Genomic DNA, 15,618 nt, shown 5'->3' on the forward strand with positions numbered 1-15,618 from the left:
ATTCCAAGATGTCAAAAGGGAGGGTGACATGGTCATTTACAAAGGTGCACATTACTGCTAAAAGGAAATTAAGGAGCATTCCTAAAGATTGTAGAATTTTGGTTAAGAAAAGTAAGATCCTAGGACTACAAGTATTATCACTGCTTGTGTCAAGTGAGGACAAATGATTCAGAACAGAAAGGTAGATTAGAGAAGGGAACATCTGGTTAAAAAAATATGGTGCTTGAGAATGGGATTTGAATTTCTGGACCTTAGCCTAAAACAAGTAATGACAGTTTTCTGGCTAGGGAATGAATACATGCAACAGCAACAGGTAAAAATAAATTTATCTTAAGTCTTGTGAACAACAGCAGCAATACAAGCCAGACAATTATACCGTACTTTGCAATTTGTATAGCTAATTTAAAGGATTTTAAACCGAAAAGAACAGAAAAGGGAGAAATTTTTTTCTATATACAACAATAAAAATTTGCATCCTTGTGAGTACACAGTATAAGGAGAATAACAATTAGGGATATTTAAAAATTCACAGGAAAGAAAATCCAGGAAGGATCCAGCATAAAATCTATGATTTAGGATGCTACACGTAATTCCATAAATTTGGGTAATGAGAAATTTGTACTAAAGAGTCTAACTTAATTTGATTTTCTAGCTATCATTGAGGCTTGGTGGGATAAGACCCATGACTGAAACATGGATATCATTCAAAAGAAACAGTACAAGTAAAAGTGGGAGTGAATAGTATTATATATTGAGAAGATATGCTCATCTTAAGAAATCTGATAACCAATGTTGGAATTATTACAAATAAAATGATTAAAATAGCCATGCCCTTTGGACTAGAGACTCCATTACTAAACTTGTATCTTCAAGGAAGTTACCAATAAGAAGAAAGTTTTTGTATATATGTGTATATATTATATATATATATATATATATATATATATAAAATATTTATACTACTACTTTTTGTGATAGCAAATAATTGAAAACAAAGTAGGTGATTGAGGAAAAATTGAACATGTGATACATGAATAGCTCACTGAATGAAATGGAATAAAATGGAATATTACTGTGTTACAAGAAATTATATATGTGAAGAATACAGAGAAGCATGAAAAGATCTACATGTACTGATGCAGAGTGAAATAAAGAAAGCCAAGAAAACAGTGTATGTAACAATAATAACTGTAAATGAAAAAAGAAAAGCAATCACATATACACAAATCAAAAATTAATGTAATAAAATGATATAGATTGAGCATGGCTTGAATGAAGAGATATATTAGGACATCTCCAACTTAGCTCTTCATGGAAGTGGAAGGTCCAAAGATATTATATATTTTGCATGTTTTCAGACTTTTTCAATGTTTTCTTCAGTTGTGCTGATTTTTATCTCCTTTTTGGTTTTAACTATTTTAAAAACATTTTATTATATGAGAGAACTCTCTGGGAGAAAGAGGAGGAAGAGTACTGGGGATAACTATAATTATATAAAAAACAGAAGACATCAATAAAAACTTAAAGACTTAGTTCACCATTCCTTTCCTGCTCTCCCTAATGTTCTTTCACCCAAAATGATCATATATATGTCTGTGTCGATGTAAACACACACATATACATAAGCACATTATCTCCCAATTTTAAACTCCTTGAGGGTGAGGGCTAATTCCTTTTTAGCTACTTAAAATCAGATCCTGGAACAGTGCCTAATAGACACATAAATTGCACTTGATAAATGGTTACTGATTTATTATTGACCCCTGACCAATCATTTAACCTCTAAATTATTTAGGCAATTCCTGAGATTTATTAAGTTATAGACTGGTTTTGATTTGTGTTGGTAGAGAAAGCTACAATATTTGAAGTCTCCCATTATGACATCACTAATCTTTTGTGAATTCCTCTATGAATTCACACGTAATGGGGATCCAAACCTCAGGCCCCCAATCCTACTGCTTGCCTATTCATGTAGAAGACTTGGTGAGCTTGTTTCTATAAATATGTAATGACTTACCTTCATTTCAGAAAAACCATAAATCTATGTTTATTACTTCTATTTTCACTGCATCATGATGAAAAAGCCTTTTAAGTGGCTACTGAGCCAGAACTGGGGCATACCTAGAAATGACACTAATAGGCTAAAAATCATGCTTTTTTTTCTCATGATGATAGAGTAGTGGGGAAGGGATAGTAGGGGAGAGACTGAAAATTCTGCCTTCATTTTTAAATGTAATTTTATTTTTTTGTTAGTGAAAATACTATTTGATCTCCCTCTTACTTCCATTAGAAAAAAGGGAAAAAACATGTAGGAAATAGGTTTAGCCAAATAAAACAATTTCAAAGTTGTCTTCTAAAGTTGTATTATTTTTATCATTACATGGAATGTTGGTTTTTTTTCATAGCACTTCAGACCTCTCTTTTTATGTATTATATTGTAATTACATTATTTTGTTGTTGTTTAGGCATTTTCAGTCATGTCTAATGTTTCATGACCCAGTTTAGGGTTTTCTTGGCAAAGATATTGGAGTGATTAACTATTTCCTTTTCTATCTCATTTTATAGATGAGGAAATTAAGGCAAACAGGATTAAATGATTTGCTCAGGGTCACAAAGATATTAAGCATGTGAGGCTGGATCTGTACTCAGGAAAATGAGTCTTCCTGATTCTAAGCCTAGTGCTCTATTCACTTTGCCACTGGTTGCCCCAGTTGAATTATAGTTATGGGGATAAATAATCTTATCCCCTTTATCATACTGAAATCCCCATAAGGGTAAGGATTATGTCTTCAGAATTCCAGAGTTAGAAAGCAGTTCAATGATCAGTCTATTTCAACTAATACCTGAAAAGAATTCATCCCATAGCATACCTAAAATGAATTAAACTTTCCCTAATGACTTCCAGTGAAGGGGAACTCATGACAATCCATTCCACTTTTAGATAGTTAATTGTTAGGAAGTTTTTCTTTTTATTAAGCCAAAATCAAGCCTCTTTGCAACTTCTAGTCATGTCTTTTAATTTTGTTTTTTGTTTTTGTTGGTCACTGTCCCCTACATCAGAATATAAATCATCAAATAAATGATTTTTCCTCTACCTATTCAGAATTTCTATGGCATTAAACAAGAAAAAATGATAATAATGAAAAATAGAAAATTACTCAAGAATTATTTTGCTTTTAGTTTCTACTGCCAAAGAGTGTGATTTTTGGACCACGAGTGATAGAATAAAGTGATGAGCAGCAGTTAAAATTAAGAAGAAACTAAAAGAACATTTTGCTGCTTGCAGTAAGTTCAAACCCTGATGAATTTCATTCTGGATTATTATCAGTAGTCTTTGAAAGGTTGCTGATAATGGAACACTGGAAAAAGACAAATAACCCAATTTTTATAAAAGCGTGTAGAGTTTACAAACTACAGGCCAATGAATTTTATTTCTATTCCTGTCAAAATTCTAGAACATAACAGCCAGAGTGATTTGTGAATATTTAGAAAACAATTATTAAGAGCCAGTATGGCTTATTCAAGAAGAAGTAATGCCAGACTAGCCTGTTTTCTTTTTGTGACTGACTTATATGATGTCCAGGTCAGGAAAATGCTTTAGATATAGTTTATCTAAGATTTAAGCAAAGCATTTGATCAAGTCTTTTTTTTTTTTCCTGTTGTTTGTTCTTGGTTTTTGAAGAGGACCAGTGATATCATGGGATGATGTCTTTACTTGCTGGTAAATTGGATTTAAATGTTGCAGAGTTGCACAAAATCTTGAACCTCCCTCTTTCTTCTTTATTCGTTGAAGTTTAGGGGCAAGACAAAAAACAAGACAACCAGCAATGGTCCAGGATGCATTGGATTACCTTGGTTTCTTTGATGCTAGAGTCCTTTGTGTATGACAAATTTATCTCCAAGATCTCATTCCCCTTTCAACCTCCCCGATAATGCGCAACATGGAAAGCTAATGTGATAGATTGTGAACTGGTTAGATGGTGAAACTCAAAGAATAGTTATTGGATTAATGAGAATTTACAAGTCTATGGTAAGGTGCCTTAGGGCTTTTTCCTGTGCTACTTAATAGTAGTAATCAATTATTTGAATAGAGACATAGATGATCTGTTATTATATTTGCAAATGACATGGAAATAGGAAGTACAGCAGCTAACTTATAAATGATAAACTTAGAATTCAAAGAGCTCTTAAAGGCTAGAGCAACAATTGTTTGGGTGCTTCTGGGGATTGTTAAGACCCTTTTCAGGGGATCCATGAGGTCAAAACTATTTTCATAATAGTACTAAGAAATTTAAATTCTAATGTGATAAATATCAATACATGTACCTCACAAAGATAATGGCTCTTTTGGAGAGATCTTCACTCAGTTTTAAGTCCTGAGACCAAAAAGTTTTAGAACTACTAGGTGCTAGAGAATTGGGTTTGATCTAATAAGATGAAATTTAAAAGACATGAAAGTAATGCTCTATATTTAAATTAAAATTCGGCTACAAAAATAGGGAATGGAGGAGACATGACTAAACAATAATTCACCAGAAAAAGATGTAGGAGTTTTCATGGTGAATTGATAATTAACTTATAATATTATGAAAAGGGGCAAGTATGGTTTTGGGGATACTTTCTGGGCAAGACTATGATTGGGAATAGGGCAGCAGGCATGCTTTAATAACCACATTGGATACAGAGATAAATGGTGAAAGGCAAATGGAGGAATGGTATAGTGAAGGAAAATGGGAGGAGAAGAGGCAGAAAACATCATTCATGTAATCATAGGTTATTTGGGATCACTAGGCAGCATGGTCCCAGTGTGCTTAATGGTAGAAGTTTGAGGTCTCATTTTTTTAGGATTTTTTTGGGAGAAACATCTACTTCTATCTGTTTCACCTTGGAGTTAGTTCATTGACACATTCAAATCATCTCAAATTTGTCAATAAACCTTCACAATTATATCTCAGAGTTGTTAACATCATTTGATGTTCTTCTGTCTAGAACTGTGGAGGTCCAGAATTTGTCTGGAATTTACATATCAGGACCAGAAACATTGACAGCAGCCCTTAGATATCTTCCCCTGATTCAGTACTTTGGTCAAGATGTGAAATTTGATTATCATATGATATAATTTATAAATTATTCTCCTTTGATCATGGGGATGGTATGCTTGTGACTTCTAGATTCCTCTTTTTAATCTTATTTTGTGTGATTGCCCCTTTGTACTGGCTACTTATAAACTTACTATATTGACTAGAAGTGGAAGATGATCAGGGGATCAGATCAAAATACAATTTTAACACACATGAGTTGCAATCTCCAAGTCATCAGTGTGACATGGCAACCAATATGGCTAACAATTTTAAATTATATTGAAAGACATAGTGTCATGAAATAAAGATGTGATAATTCTGCTATACCAGATCAGAGCAGAGCACTGCCTTTAGTTCTGGCACCAGATTTTAGGGAAAAAGCTAGAGAATGTCCAAATGATTATAATACTGAGACCATAGAATATGACCAATGGTTGAAAGAATTGGGGGATGATTAACCCAGGATATGTATAAAGTTCATAGTAGATGCCTTCAAATAATTTAAAGGCTCAAAAGAGGAATATAGAAAATGAATGAAGTTTGCTCTGTTCAACTACAGAAGCCAAAACTTCTCAACAATTTGAACACAGTTTGAAACAGGTTGCCTTGAGATATGATGTCTTCCTTCTTATTGGTATTTTTTTGAGTAGGGCCTATATGATAACAGATTGGGGATGCTGTAGGTAGGATTGTTAAATCCAGATTGGATTAGATGGCTTTTGTAGTATCTTCCAACTTTGAGATTTTGTGATTTTATAACTTATATTTGCAAATAACTTAAATAAGCTCTTATCAACATTGTAAACATTTTAAAATAATTTTAAAATGTAAACTCTGTTTAGTCCTTTCAGATAAAAAGACATTTGAAAAACCAGATTTTTTCCTAGGGTGAAAATGACTAGTAACTCAGTCTTACTGATATGTAATACCCTGGTCTATGTATTCAAAGATAGTAAATATAATAGTCCTAAGTAGATTTCATACAGAGAGGTGGACTCCTATTTTGACTGCTTTGTGAAATGTAATAATGCTTAAGGGATTATTTATGCTGTATAAATACATACATGCATGCATGTATACATATATTATATATTCAGGGATCAAGTGTAGGTAACAAAAAACAATTTTCTTTTAAAAAATTATATATATATATATATATATTTCATTTAATCAGTCATTTCACTCTTATCTGACCCATTTGGGGTTTTCTTGGCAAAGTTTTTGGAATGGTTTGCCATTTCCTTCTCCAGCTCATTTCACAGATGAGGAAACTGAGGAGGCCAGAACTGAACTCTTGTCAGTTAAATCTTCCTTACTACAGGTCCAACATTCTACGTACCATACCACCTACTTGCCCTTAAACTTCCATGTAGTATAATAGAAGGAGGCTATATTTGGGAGTCAGATGGTCTTACTTTGAGACCTTCTTCTGTCATTTCCTAGATGCCTGACCTTAACCTCTATAAGTAACAGATTCTTCAACTCTAAAATGGAAGTAGCAATACATATACTAACCACTGAGTAGGATTTTTGTGAGGCTCAAATGAGATCACTTTGTAACTGTAGTTGCTATATAAAGGCCAGAGATTATTACAATAATAATTTCTCAATAGTGTATGAGGTATATCAGGGTCAATCAAATTTTATAATTTCCTTAAGCCCCTTATTTATCTGACATTTGAAAATTCTTTGAAAGCTAGGGGATATTTCATTTTGTATCCTAGCACCTAGCACAATATCTAGGGCAAAGTACATATTTAATACATGCTTGTTGAATTTTTATTGTGTTCCAAAATTCTTTTGTCTCTGTGAAATTTTTGTTTCCATTTTCTTTGTCCTCAAAGTAAAAATAGTGCCAAAAATGAAAGGGCTATGAGCTTGGTCTTAAATTAGTGTGACTCCCTATCAAAATCCTAAAAATGAAATCTCAACATTTGATTTCTCTTTTTCTCTCTTGTCATGTCTGGGCCCTCAAATACCTCTAGAGGGGTGGAATGGAGTTTCTGACAAAGCACATATCCAATATATAACACTAAGTTCTTACTTGAAAATGCTTTACCTTCCATTACAGCGATGGTACCAGTAGGTGCATTAAGACACTAGACACACACACACACACACACACACACACACACACACACATATGAAACTTCCTACTTGTCACTTAGCAAAATGGGTAAAAGGCCCATTATTACAGACACACTTATCTCAGATGATTTTTCTTTGGGGAATTCAGTCATTTTAGCAATTTAATTTCTAAGCTGTGGGGATAAATTTGGGCTTTACACTTAACTATGCAAATAATACAAATGAAATATAAAGACAAGGTCTTTTCCAGTAGTCTTCTCATTCAGGAGATGTTGTTGTTGTCCCTTCTTCTGATTGATCATTGGGTCATATCTAAGGTAATAATGCCTTCACTTCTGGCTTTGCTTACCACTCTCTAGACTTCTCCACTTTCTCCCTAGTAATGGAAGTTTTGGTCCCTCTCTCTACTGTCCAGTTATCTTTTGAGAGTTGAGTTATTTATTTATTTATTTATTGCATTTCTATCCCTTGAACTTAGCACAGTGTCTGGTATATAGTAAGCACTTAATAAATGTTCTGTCTGTCTGAACAGAATCTACCTGTTTTCCTCATTAAATATCACTTCCACATTTTGCCTCAAAATTGGCTTATTTCTTCTTATTCATGTCAACTCTATTGTTATTCCCTGACCGAATGATGACCAAACTAGCTGTCTTTGGTCATAATGCTGATAGTCTCTATAACAAAGACAATTATAAATAAGACAACAATGAATAAAATTTCTATAACACTTTAAGCTTGTGAAGTACTTTATGTCAATTCTCTGGGATAAATGGAGTGAAGTCCTCTCATGAGAATATGGCTAAAAAGCTGCAGGTGTTTAATTGTCTCAGATGAACATTCTGCCTCCTGTTTCCTCCCCACCTCTTAATTAGCATTTAAGTACATCTTTTAAAGGCAATGATGGCTTTGGGAATTCAGGTAACAGAATTCTCTCATCCGAGAATATCTGCTTACATAGAAGTTTTCCAGGGAAATTTAAATTAAGAGTTTGTTATTTACTAATTTTTTTTTTGTTTCTAGGATAGACTTCCATGTTTAGAGTGTTCAGAGTGGATGGGGGCTTCTGGTCTATTTAATCTAGTGTTTTACAGTTTGTGCTTTGTACTGCTTACTGACAACACCTTGTCTGTTGGGAGTTGCACTTTCTCATGAGATCATAATAAGTCCCTTTTTGCCTTTTTTCTTATCTCAAAAGACTGATTATTTTTGTGCTCATTATTGTCTCACACATCCATTATTTCATTTCATACTCACAGCAACCCTATAAGGTATGGGGTATGTATGTTTAAAATTCTGAAAGACAAAGTTTCCAGCTATTAAAAATCAATTGATTAATTAGGCTAGGTAATAATCAATAAATTAATAGCCAATAATTTCTTTCAGTAATTAAAGACAAAAAAGCAGTCTCTTGGGTCATCTTTAATCTCTCTGTTCTATCTAACCTGCCAATTTGAATAGAAAATGAGAATGCTGTTATGTCTTCCTCTTCCTCTTGCACTTGAGTGCCATATGCTTACATGTGGGTACATTGTCCATAGAAATATAATTTTTGGTTGCTTATTTTTGTCAGATATTTTGGGTTTTGGGTGCTAGATTAAGTACATTTTATGTATTTATTTATTTCAGAAGCTGAAACAATTTTTTTTGCCCTGAGCCATTTTCATTTATGATTTCTTGAAATAGAGCTCTGAAAAAATAAACTTCTGTAAAGCCCATTGTGTTTCCAATGTAACTACTTTTTCTTTAAATTCAAATCACTTTTGACTTTCATTGAATGGCTAGTAATAGTTCCCCTTCTCCTCCTCCCCATCAATGCCTCTGTGACTTACTGTTTAGGTTTTGATAGTTTTGTTGCTGTTTTTCCTTTGTTCTAGAAGAAAACATGATATTAGGAAGGTGAATCCATGAAAGCAAATGAGTTGGATTTAAGTGAGGGTGTCAAAAAAGTAAAAAAGGAAAATAAAAATTAGTTAGGGAAGACCCTTAGGGTTTCTAGCCAAAACAGAAAAAATTGCTATTAACATTCACTCTGAGTCAATCAGGACCCAAACCATGACCATTTGGAATTTGCCCTGGGATCTATTGTTGATCACTCAATAAGAACAAAAGTATTCTGGTTTAAGGCATAGTCCTTAAGAAAGAAATCTAGTTGATAAATCCTAAGATATCTTGGAAAGTTTCATTGATCCCCTCAAAAATTACATCTCTTTGGCCTGAGCTCCTTCCAGGACGGGTATGATAAAGAAAAAAGGGAAAGGAAGGAAGGAAGGGCTATTGTTACTCAGTTAATCAGTTCAGTTGGGTTCCCAAAGGGCAGCTTCACTCACAGAAATTGTGGTTGTCCTTTGTTTTGCAAGAGGTGACATAAGGGAAGTAATGCTGTGACATGCAAGTGAATTGGATTTAAGTCAGCCAGGGCTGTGCAAAATCACCAGCCTTACGTTCTCCTCCAGAACTATCTGGGTCCAGTGGCAAAATATAGATCAGGATGATGGGAGTATAAGTTGCAATGTTTTCTGTTCTGATAAGAAACATTAAGGGTTTTCCTTTCCCAGATGGATATTTTTGTGATAGTAAATTAAGACAATCTTTTGTCTCATTCAAAATAGTTATCCAATAGGTATTGCCTCGGACAAACTGAGAGCTGGGAAAGAGCTTAATTTTAAAAGGCCAAGGTCACTCACTGCATCCTGGGCCATCTTTAATCTTCTTGATTTTTATCTTGTCACCAGACTTTGATGATTCTGGAGGGGAGAATGAGGCTGACAGCTCTGCCTAATGTAAATCCAATTCATGTGAAAGTCAAGACATTATCCTCATGGTATTATTATTGGTACTCTTCCAAAATTAAGGACAAAAAACAGTAATCCTGTTCACTCTTCTGATAGTGTCCTCCCCTGACAAGTGAATGGCAACCATTATTGGTGAATATTTAATGAGGGCTGAGCTCTCAACACCTGCTGATTATTTCACCATCAAGGTGGGGTAGGTTGCCTGACAAATGAGACTTAGTCATAAGATTTAAGCCCTTTTTAGCAATCTGGGCATCCCAATCAGGTTTTTTTATTTTATTTCTCCTTTATGAGCTAGACTACCCCAAATTCAAATGAAGGGACCAAGGATACAAGTTTATTTTTTCCTTCTCCTCCCAAGGGTCTAATGCAAACAGGGTCTTGTTTATAGAATAAATAGTACACAGATTCTGATTTAGTGAGACCCAACCCAAACTAGTTAATGAGCTGATGCTTTGAGAAGACACTTAATGCAATAACATTCCTTAGCTAGAACTGACTGGAAAAGGGCTTTTCTTTACACTAGGGCTTAGATGGACTTTTGACAGAGGAAAAAATAGTGTAAATTAATATTAATAGTTAAATAACACAATATTAAAATTAATTTTCCTCAGAGGTAAATACTATAGTTCTACCATGTCACATCTCTCCTGCCTTATACATTTAAGGCATTGAATGAAGCTGCTGGCATCAAGGTACATTCACTTTAGTTATAGGTAAGATGGGTAGGATTTAACTTTCAACAGTGATTTGCTGATACTCTGTTCTCTGGGACCAACTCCAATTTCTTCTGAGGGCCCAAAGTCAGCATTGGAGCATTTTGGAATTAATTCATTTAAAAGCAGTCATTTTCTTTCACCTGAATCATATTTCTTGAAAAGCTTTGTTGATTAAGCAATCTGTTTAGAAAGATGCTATTTAAGGCACGGGAAGCTGGTAATTGATGGACGTGAATGAAAGATGTAATTAATATTGTGATTCTTATTTTTATATTTATGGAGATTTTCTGCCTGGTTAACAGTGACTAATCAAAGGTAGGCTATTTCTAAAATTTGAAGATCTTTGTCTTTTCCAATAAAACAAAACAAAACATTGCGTTATAAGGGGGAAAATATGTGCTGTTTAATCCATAAATTGTATTGTCTATCATTCCTTTTTTGGCTAGGTTCTTATTTTCTAGAAACAATCTTCATTCCCCTTCCTCTTTTTCTCCTTGTTCTATTCCTTATCAGAGAGAAAAAAAATTAGGTATTGGAAAGAACAATGAAATAGAATTTGAGACCTGAGTTCTAGTCTTGGCCTGGTGATCAATTGGTTGTGAAACCTTAGATAAGTCATTTGATCTCTCTGGACCTCATTTGCAAAATGAGGAAATGAAAATGACAGTTGAACTAGGTAATCTCCAAGATTCCTTCTAGCTCAGATGTTTTATTATTCTGTGATAATGGCTTTTAGGAGGAATGGTGGCACAATGGGGAAAAAACAACCAACCAACCAAAAACAACCAAACATTGGATTTTTGAATCAAAGAATATTAAAGTCAAACTTTGGCTCTGTTACTTTTTTATCCATATAATTTAAACCAAATAATTTCACTTCTCTAAAACTCTGTTTCATCATATTTTAAATGAGTTTGTACTAGAAAATCTTTCAATTCTAATATTTTAGTTCTTTTGATTTCTTAAACTATCCACGTAAAATTCAGAAAAGATCTCCCCAATGACCCATTTTCTCTTTCTAAAGATATTTCAGTTTCTACATATGGTAATTTTTTTAATTTGTATTCTCTTTGTTGGATTTTGATGACTTCTATTATTTCTTTTTTTTTCTTGCTCCTTTACAGAGTGTTTGCACTCTGGATTGGATGAATTTAAGTCTTCAGCCTTTTTTTATGAGGTGAGGAATGATCTCTACACTCTAGATTGTTGTTGTCCTTTATTCTTGAAGAAGACCATGATCTTAAAGAAGGTGATGTTATTATTGATAAATTAATTGGATTTAAGTGAGAGAGAGCTGTGCAGTCACCAGTCTAACTTTCTAATTCAGATCTAGGTCTAGTGGCAAGATTATAACTGGATGACTGGAGATGGCCCTACAATGCAGATATTGATGAAAGATCACAAAAACTCTACTCTGTGCTATTAAAGAAACACAAAAATAATATTAAAATATATGATTGAATTTAAGGATAATTTAGTTGAATGAGTGAGTGAATAAAAACAAATTCATTAAGCACTTATTTTGTGCCAAATACTGTTCTAAGTGCTAGGGAATACAAATATAAAAGTTTAGGCAGTTTCTTCTCTCAATAAACTTTTAGTCTAATGGGAATAGGAATGTATTCCAGAAAGGAACACTTTGGTCCAGAAATTATTGGGAGTGAAACCATAGGGGAGGAGACTGACACATCTTATCCAGGAATAAAGGCAGAAGTGATTTGATTATAGGTCATGGTTCTAAAAGGGGGCAAAGTGGAAAGCAGGGGAAAAGGGGAAGAAGAAGTATTAGGAAAGTAGTATAAGGAAAGACTACTGCTGGCAAGACTACTGGTGAAGAGATTGTAACAGAGGTGGCCAGAGAGAAGAAAGTCAAGTGATCCACAGCTAGGGTATCCCTGAAATAGAATCCCTAGAGAGGCAGACATTTTCTTGGCTATGAAGCCTACCCAATCCAAATGTAAGTGCTCTATCTTAATTCTGAAGTTTTCAGGGATTCTTAATGAAATGGGATTAGGTTCCTCCTTCAATTATTTTATGCTAACTTTGAGGGAAAGAAAAATCATAGAAAACATTTTCAGAACCAGGAAAGCATCCATAGTGATAGAACTCCCTCATCTGTAATTGCCACTTTAAAACTGCAATTGATAGATTTCAGATAAAGAGTTTCCCTTGTACTCGTACTTATGCCCAATATCCATGGCTTGTATGCTGACATGGGGGGCAGTGACAGGGGATCTCTAAGAAGGTAGCCACTCTACTTCTCCAGTTTTCATGTAGCTCGATTTACTTGCATTCTTGACAGTTTAGTGCAGTGATTCTCAAAATATGGTCTAGCAGGGGTCCTCAAACCCTCAAACCCCTCAAATAGGGGGCCAGTTCACTGTCCCTCAGACTGTTGGAGGGCTGGACTATAGTAAAAACAAAAACTTTGTTTTGTGGGCCTTTAAATAAAAAAAACTTCAAAGCCCTGGGTGAGGGGGATAAACGTCCTCAGCTGCTGCATCTAGCCCACTGGCCAGAGCTTGAGGACTCCTAGATCCTGGGGATCTCTGAAACCCTTTTAGAGGCTCTACAAATTCAAAAATAGTTTTTATTTCCAATATGATAAATGTCTATAAATATAACCCAGATAAACAAAAATGCTTTGGAGAGATCCTCAATAATTTTTAATAGGATAAAGATACTGAAAACAAAAGTTTGAGAACCACTAGACTCTAGTGGGAGAAATAATACACTTAAAGGAGTGGTAGTTTTGGCTAGGGAGGAATAAAGGGACAGACTGTGGTCTACAGTTCCTCCTCTCTTCCCCATCAGCCCTTTCATAATTCATAATAATATAATAGCTATCATTTATAAAGCATTTTACAGTTTGCAAATCACTTTACATATATTCTCATTTCATTCACAAAACAACCTTTGAAGGCAGGTGCTATTATTGTTTTTCAGTCATGTCTGACTCTTTGTGATCCCATTTGGGGTTTTCTTGGCAAAGATACTGGAGTTATTTGCCATTTGTTTCTCCAGCTTATTTTACAGAAGAGGAAATTGAGGCAAACAGTGAAGTGTCTCACACAACTAATAAGTGTGAAAAGCCAGAGTTGAATTAAGGAAGTTGAATCTTCCTGACTTTGGGTGTGGTACTTTAATCCACCTGGTACCTTTTCCTGCATGATCTCTAATGATATATAACAACTTTCTGGTTGCTAGGCTTCCTAAAATATAGCAAAATATAGATTTAATGTGTCTTATGTTAGGGCTTAAGGCCATTCCTCCCATGCATTAATTTTGTGTGTGTGTGTGTGTGTGTGTGTGTGTGTAGAGAAGGCAGTGCTATTGGGGATTATTTAATACTTCAAAGTTTCAATAACTCTGGGATTTCTTCAACATGATTATGCACCATTTGTGTAGATTGCCAGTCATCTGAGCTTGCTTATTCTATGAAGCTTCATAGAACAAACTCATATCCATAAATTCATTACAAGGCAACTAAAATTCTGGAGGTCTTCTATCACACTCCCTTTTTTATTTTCCCTTCTTTTTAAATTTTTTAATTAAATTTTTTTATTTTCCATATATATAGTAAGTATATATATGTGGAGCTCACATCCATAAATTCATTACAAGGCAGCTAACTAAAATTCTGGAGGTCTTTTATCACACTCCCTTTTTTATTTTCCCTTCTTTTTAAATTTTTTAATTAAATTTTTTTATTTTCCATATATATAGTAAGTATATATATGTAGATAATTTTCAACATTCACTCTTACAGAATCTTATGTTCTAATTTTTTTCCCTCCCTCTCCTAGATGGCAAATAATCCAATATATGTTAAACATCTATCATACTCTCTTGACATCAAAAGTATATACCAAGAGAGAACATGAACTATGGCAGCTAGGGGTCAGTGGAACATAGGTTGGAGCTGTAATCAGAAGTCCTAAATTCATCTCTGCCTCAGATATTATTTGCTTCAGTTATAAAATGGAGCTAATCATTTCGCTTACCTCACAGGGTAGTTGTGAAAATAAAAAATAATAATTTGTAAGGCACTTTGAAAACCTTAAAACACCATAAAATACAAATTAGCATTATTTATTTATTATTTTTTCATTCTGTTATGAGACCATCCCATCTTCTGTTTAGATGATATATTCTCTTAAGTACATCATTTATGCTGCTTCTATTTGTAATATGTTTCAGCCTGCTCATGAATTCACCATGTTCTTCTTTGAGAGATTTTTAAAAAGGGTTAAAGGGTTAAAGAAGATATTTCAAGGCTGATTGTCTGAGCACCCCATTCCAAACAAATATGCTTATTGAGTTAGTGATCCCCAAGAAGAGTAGAAGGGTTTGAAGAAGACTTGAGTTAGAGATGAATAGAAGGTGCTAATGGGCAGAAAAGATAATCTTCTTACTTGGTTTTCAACATTCACATTGTTGTCCCTTCCAACATCCAGGCAACTCCATTTCAGCCATTCCCAGAGATAGTCCTATGCCAGACTCCACCTCATTCAATTAAATTAAATTTAATAAGTTTTTATTAAGAACTTACTTCATTCAATCTACTATGCAAAGTGCTGGAGGTACTAGGTTAAAAACCCAAAACAATCCTTTCCTTCAAATAGCTTTCTAAGATGTATATAGGTGGGCAACTTTTTAGAAGAAATTTTTTTTGGGGTAAATTTATTGTGTAGAGTTTTAGCTTTATCTTTCTTGGTCAGAGTAGGAATCTGAGGATCTTGTCTTGATTTGTTTAGAGTATTCTGTTTTTTTCAGAATTATCTACCCAAAGTGCAAGTTTTAGGAGGATATTCATTATAAAATGAATTTCATTTTTCCTACTACTAATAAAAATGGAAATTATTGCTTTTAACTCAAGCACCCTCTCAAGTACTTTGGCACAAGAAAACCAGAATATTTTACAATTAGATAGAA

The sequence above is a fragment of the Sarcophilus harrisii genome, chromosome 4 (assembly GCF_902635505.1).
Source record: "Sarcophilus harrisii chromosome 4, mSarHar1.11, whole genome shotgun sequence".
Classification (NCBI taxonomy): domain Eukaryota; kingdom Metazoa; phylum Chordata; class Mammalia; order Dasyuromorphia; family Dasyuridae; genus Sarcophilus; species Sarcophilus harrisii.